Genomic DNA, 6,509 nt, shown 5'->3' with positions numbered 1-6,509 from the left:
AACACTTCAGTGAATACATGACGGATAATATTCATGCCTAATACCACGGTCCCACTATCTCCCTGAGCCTCAGTAACAATGATACCCTGACGCGCTAGCTCCCGCTTCCCTATGCAGACAGTGGGTTCCCAGTAACCTAGTTGCACAATAGGACGACCATTACTAGCAATAAGTTTCAGACGGTATTTCTCAACTGGACCTAGGGTTCTCAGATCCCAATGTTCTTCAAACACATGCCTCGGGATAGTGGTAACCTGGGAACCTGTATCTACCAGAGCCTCCAGGGGGACTCCGTCCACCCAGAGAGTCACATGCGGGCATTGTGAGAGGAACCTTGAGAACCACTGTGCTTCCTGCGGGCCTGGATCTCGACCTCCTGGGTGTTGGCCCTCGGACCCAGGGGTAGCCCGTTTAACTGATAGCACTGAGAGCGGTAGTGTCCATGTCGCCTACAGTGGCGGCAATAGGGGCGCTCAGGGGATCTAAGTCTCGGTGGAGGAGGCCGATCGGGAACTGAATACTCAGGGCAGGGGTCCTGTGGTGGTGGAGGTGTTGGATAGGCCCCTTGTAGCCCCCTTAGGGCTTGGCAGAGAGAGTCAACCACTTGCGTAAGGAGAGCAGGGATCGCTGGTGAATTAGCCGGGATAGACTGTTGGGCAGCTTGTATAGCGGAAACTGGTGGAACCATAGTGGGCACTGGAGGTGGGGGTATAGGTCCCACCGGATCCGGGCAATCCGAACCTGGAGTACAGCCGGCACAGGGATTGTCAATGCCAACCACCCTCAGAGCCAGAGTCTTGAAGTCCAGGAAAGGCATTGTAGGGTTTTGGGCAGCTAGCATACGCAGTTGGCTCTGGATGAGTCTAGAGTCCACCCCCTCTATGAAGCGGTCAGTGATCATACTCTCCACAGCCGAGGGGTCTATGGTATCAACCTGTCTCAGGGCCCGGTAGGCAGATTGGAGTGCTAGTGCATAGTCTCTGAGGGTCTCACCTGGCCTTTGTCGTCGGTCATAAAACTTAAGGCGGACCTCCGTGGGTGACTGTACCTCAAATTCTTTACTCAGCCGGGTCAGGATCTGTTGTACATTAGCTTTCTCCGTAGCTGGCCATGACCGCACCTCCTCGGCAGCGGGACCCTCAAGTTGTCCTAGCAGCAACTGCACCTGCTGAGTGGGAGAGAGTGAGACAAGTTCAAGGGTGCGGGAAATTTTTTCCTTGAAATCAGCCAACGTGTGGGGTTCTCCTTTATAACTGGGAAGATTGTTGGGCCCAATGAAGAATGGGACCGCTGCGGTAGCCATAGCAACGGGAGCCGCGGGAAGCCTTCTTCGGGCCGTCGGCGAACTGCCGGACCCGTCAGAGTCACTGTGATGGCCGGTGGACATGACGAGGGGTTCTGGTGTAAGGCGCCTGGAAGAAAGTAGGGGCGAGGAGAGCTTGCGGGAACAGCAGGCACCGATAGGCAGGGTGTCCGGGACCGGAGAGGAATAGGGCGGAAGTCAGCATCAACACTTCCTGCGGTCCGGGCACAATCTCCTTCCCTCCTGCAACAGAGGCTTGGATACTGCAGGGCCGGGGCGGAGCGCGCGCGCGCGCGAAGACAGTGCGTCACCGGCTGACTTGACCCCTTAGCAGGCCGCAGCGCGGCAATAGCAAAGCCTCTGGGGGGATTAGCAGTACAGTTCTGGGGACACTGACAGTTGGCACAACACAGTCTGTATCCTGTTCGTGACGCCAAAAATGCGATGCCCTGGCCCCTGGGGGCCACTTCCGCAGTGCTGGTGTTATGAGCGGGCAATGACCGGGGCAGCTGCAGGGTGTATACTTGTCACGGTATAGGCCTGAGGGCAGCACAGCTGTAGGGCCGGTCTGAGGAATCTGCGGGTGATGATGGGCATGCGATTCTTCGCTGCACCTAGTCAGGGCACCAGTTAGTGGACACCAATGCCAGGGTTCAGTAACAGCGGTTTTATTATAGATGAGGTAACTAGTAGCAACAGTTCTGTCCGGATGCAACCGGGTATATAGCAGGCTTTGACAAATAAAGCAGGAGTGGTGCTGCATAGGCTGTGAGAATACGTGCCGGATGATGGGAGTAGGAGTATGAGAGAAATAGCGTTGCTGGGTGGATTAGCTTGAGAATAATACTTGCTGTGAATCCTTGCAGCGATGAGGAGAGATATCGGAATGACACCCAGATGAGAGAGAAGACTCCGGTCACTTGAGCAGGCAGATACAGCCGAAGACTGGTATATAGCAGCAGACTTAGTCACTCTTCTGTGGGAGAGGATAGAACCACACAACCTCCTTGCTTGGAAGCAGGAGGAAGACTAACTTGTTAGGAGGAAGTGGCAGGTCACATGGTTGCTCCTGGCCAGAGCTAGTCGGCCATTGGAGGAACCATGGTTACAGGTCACGTGATCAACAGCCTTGCATACCACTGTACAATGTAATAGTACATAGGAATACATGAGAATACACATGAGAATGCACATTACCAGAGAATACTAGGGGAAAACCAGCAGCAGTTGCAGTGCAAACACTTACCAGAACAGGCATTGACACAGCAAGAGAAATTGCCATAATAGGAGTAGTAGTCTGCATGTTCTGGGACACTGCATTTACAAAGAGAGATTTATCTGACTGATTTTTGAAGACAAAGCCAGGAATTGATTTGAGAAGAGTAAAATTTTAGTCTTTCCTTTATGACCTGTTCTCCGTTTATAGTCTGTTCCCGGCTTTGGCTTCAATGATCTGAAAGATAAATCTCTCTGTGTAAACGCACCATAAGAGATTGTGGTGGTCAAACCACTGGAGCCTCCTGCCATTTTGACAACTGCATGCCCTGCAATCCCTGCTGCCACTCTATTCTTTAAGCATGGAGCCATTGGAGATTAACAGATGCAGTTTTCTTTAGCAGCTCCATAGAGAATCAATGGAGTAGCAGCACACATGTGCACCCCAATGCTAACATTTTGTCGTCCCTGTTATTAAGATCATGGAGATCTTATTTTTAGAGATTTTATTTTTTGCCCATATCGCACTAAAGACATGGGTACATACTATATGTTAACTGATGTATATCCACCACCGGTTTCATAATTCTAATAAAACAGCAGGAGGTAGCCCCGATCTAGACCCTTTTCTATTACATGCAGTATTGGAGCCAAACACAGGAGAGTAATTGATTACTGACTATTACTAGTCACACTGACAGATAACTAGTCCTGAAAAGGACTGTTAGGTTTTTTTTTTAAAGGGGTTGTCCAGTGAAAACCTTTTTCTTTCAAATCAACTGATGTCAGAAAGTTATATAGATTTGTAATTTACTTCTATTAAAAAATCTCAAGTCTTCCCATACTTATTAGCTGCTGTATGTAATGCAGGAAATGTTTTATTTTCAGCCTGACACAGTGCTCTCTGCTGACATCTCTATGAATCCACATAGAAAACCTCTCCTGCTCTGGACAGTTCCTGTCTTGGCCAGAGATGTCAGCAGAGAGCACTGTGTCAGGCTGAAAATAAAACATTTCCTGCATTACATACAGCAGCTAATAAGTATGGGAAGACTTGAGATTTGTTAATAGAAGTAAATTACTATATAATGTGAAGGTAGATAGAGCTAGTCTGCACTGCTACAACGTTAACCCCTACTGGACAAGGCAGGTAGATGTGTCTTGCATGAAAACAACGGGGTGCTCAGCAGAAAAGGTAAATACAGTGCAGTATGCGGGAGAAATTCAAGCACTCACCGTTGTTATCTTCCAAGTCTTTATTACGTAGAGATCATAGCAGGGAGGGGATGGTGGATCAGTGAAGGTGCAGGCGCATCACCTGGGATAGCTATTTCGGGACTCCTCCCTTCCTCTAGCCAGGTCAGATACGTCACACCCGGGGGAGTGTTTTATACACACAGTGAACAGTGAATTACATGTGAAGATAAAAGGTAATGCCAAATAACGTTACAAAAACACACTCAAGTCGTTGCGTTCGTTCAGACCACCGGCTCCTGTAGCATCCAATCTAGAAATCCACAATGATTCCCTTTGCAGTAGAAGTCGGTGGCGATCACCACCATCCACTGGTTGGTTAACCCTTTCCAGACCAATGAAGCGAAGCACTCCTGCGTCCCCGGCGTGAACAGATTTTACATGCTCGATAAGCCTGGGAACACCTTTGTTGGACCTTATCGAGTAGCAATGTTTTTTAAACCGGGTCCACAGGGGTCGCTTTGTTTTACCAATATAGAATCACTTGCAGGTGCATACAATCGCATACACCACGAACGGGGTCTTACAGGTGATAAGATCTTTAACTCTACATCCGTTAACATTGAGATTGATATATGACAGGTTCAACATTTTTGCGCAGTATTTGCACTGACCGCACCGTTTATTGCCAGTGATGGGTGCTTGAGTTAGCCAGGTACTAGGGGAGGTGCTTCTATCAGTTTTACTGAGCGCGTCTCCTATTGTGCCATTTCTGCGGAATGTAACTGGTGGCTGCAATGTGAATTTAGCAAGATCTGGATCCTGTTGTAGAAGGTGCCAATATTTACATATAGCTTTTCTAATTGTATTATTTTGGGGAGAATTCTGAAAAGCAAATGAGAAGGTGGACTTCTCCATTTGTTTCTCTTTGTTGTTATAGATAAGCTGCCACCTATCTAGTTGAGAGGCTCGCTGGAACGCTGTCTGGATTATAGGTTTAGGGTATGCACGAGCTATTAATCTTTCCTTTAGTTCTTGCGCTTGGGAGATGAAAGAAGCGTCAGTGCTATTAACCCGCCGTAATCTGACCATTTGACCGTATGGTATGGCATTACGTACATGTGTAGGATGGGAGCTGGCATAATGTAAGAGTGAATTGCACGCCGTGCAATTACTATATAACTTTCTGCCACCGGTTTATTTAAAAGAAAAAGATTTTGCTGGACAGCCCCTTTAAAGCTAATTGCCAATACCTAGCTAAGCATGCTAAGCCCTACACCTGCTCTGTCCCTGCTCCAGTACTTCTCCCTGTCAGCTAACAGACCACATGTGTATGGAATATGTATTTTTTTTCAGGTCACACTGACAGACTACTAGTCCAAAAAAAGCACTGCTGGGTGTTTTTGTAAGCTAATCGTCTACCTAACCACACTAAGGGCTTATTCCCACGTTGGGTAAAACATGGAACCTATGGAGGGGTAAGCCCTGCAGTGGACTCTATCCCGCCCTGCATGATGTATTGATATAATAAAGGGAGAGAGTTTGAATTTTTGCACAGCTGTTTCATTACAGTGCCACAAAGATCTAAACACTTTCCACCTCACGGCATCATATTGATACATCATGCCAAGCAGGGATAGAGTCCACTACAGGGCTTACCCCTTCGTAGGTTCTGTATTTTATGGAATGTGGACATAAGCCCTACACCTGCTCCAGCAACTCTCCTTGTCAGCTAACAGACTGCAAGTCAAACATCAGGAGACCTGGGTCTATATACACCCAGGTCAGCTGATGTGGTTGGCCAATCACTGCTATACTTGCAGCCTACGTCTTGCAGCATAGATGAATGTCCCAGCCCCTTCCCTGCATGTATATTGGCTAACTAAAGCCGCCATGGAGAGGCAAGTATCATTTTTACTGTGTGGCCATGTGGTACTCGGTTGAATATCGTACTCCATCGAATAGTCAGCCTTAGGGCCCTACTCCACGGGACGATTATCGTTCGCATAATTGTTAACGATAAACGATCCAAACGACCGCTATTACGAAAGACCTGAAATCGTTCACCCATTTACATGGAAAGATAATCGTTACTTATGATCGTTCTTGCGGTCATCTTGTCGTCGCTATTGTGTTCGTCACTACTGCGAACGCCCGAACGACTTCTTATTCAATGCGAACGATTTGCGAACGAGCAACGATAAAAATAGGTCCAGGTCTTATTTAACGATCAACGATTTCTCCTTCGGTCGTTAACTGCTATTCAAACGAACGATTATCATTTAGATTCGAATGATTTAACGATAATCTGAGCGATAATCGTCCAGTGGAATAGGGCCCTTAAGCACTGTTCACGCTATGGAATCCAGGAGGTCCACCGGGAATCTTGGCACCGATTCCGTTGTGTGAATGGGCCTTAATGGACATATTTGCTTATCTCTATTCCCTATCCCTGACCTAACACCTTCTTCACTTATGACTGCGAGGCCCAATGACACGCAGAATCTGCTGTAAGGATAATCAATGCTCCCATCGATTTCAATGGGGGCTTCTCTGTGAAGAATAAAAGACGTCACTTTCCTCATGCAGACTTTTCAATATGAAGTGGAATTTCACCGGTTTTTCATGCAAAACTGTGATCTTATTTCTGTGTGACTAGACTCAAGCAGCCTGCACTCGCTCCAGGTCTCACCCTCCATCTTGGTCCTCATCAGTCTCTTGTCTGCCCCTCATACACCGGTAGCAGCACACAGACTCTAAACACTCCTCTCACCCTCCCAGGCAGAGTCCTGGTGAC

The sequence above is a fragment of the Dendropsophus ebraccatus genome, chromosome 9, assembly GCF_027789765.1.
Source record: "Dendropsophus ebraccatus isolate aDenEbr1 chromosome 9, aDenEbr1.pat, whole genome shotgun sequence".
Taxonomy (NCBI): Eukaryota; Metazoa; Chordata; class Amphibia; order Anura; family Hylidae; genus Dendropsophus; species Dendropsophus ebraccatus.
This window is presented reverse-complemented; position numbering follows the sequence as displayed.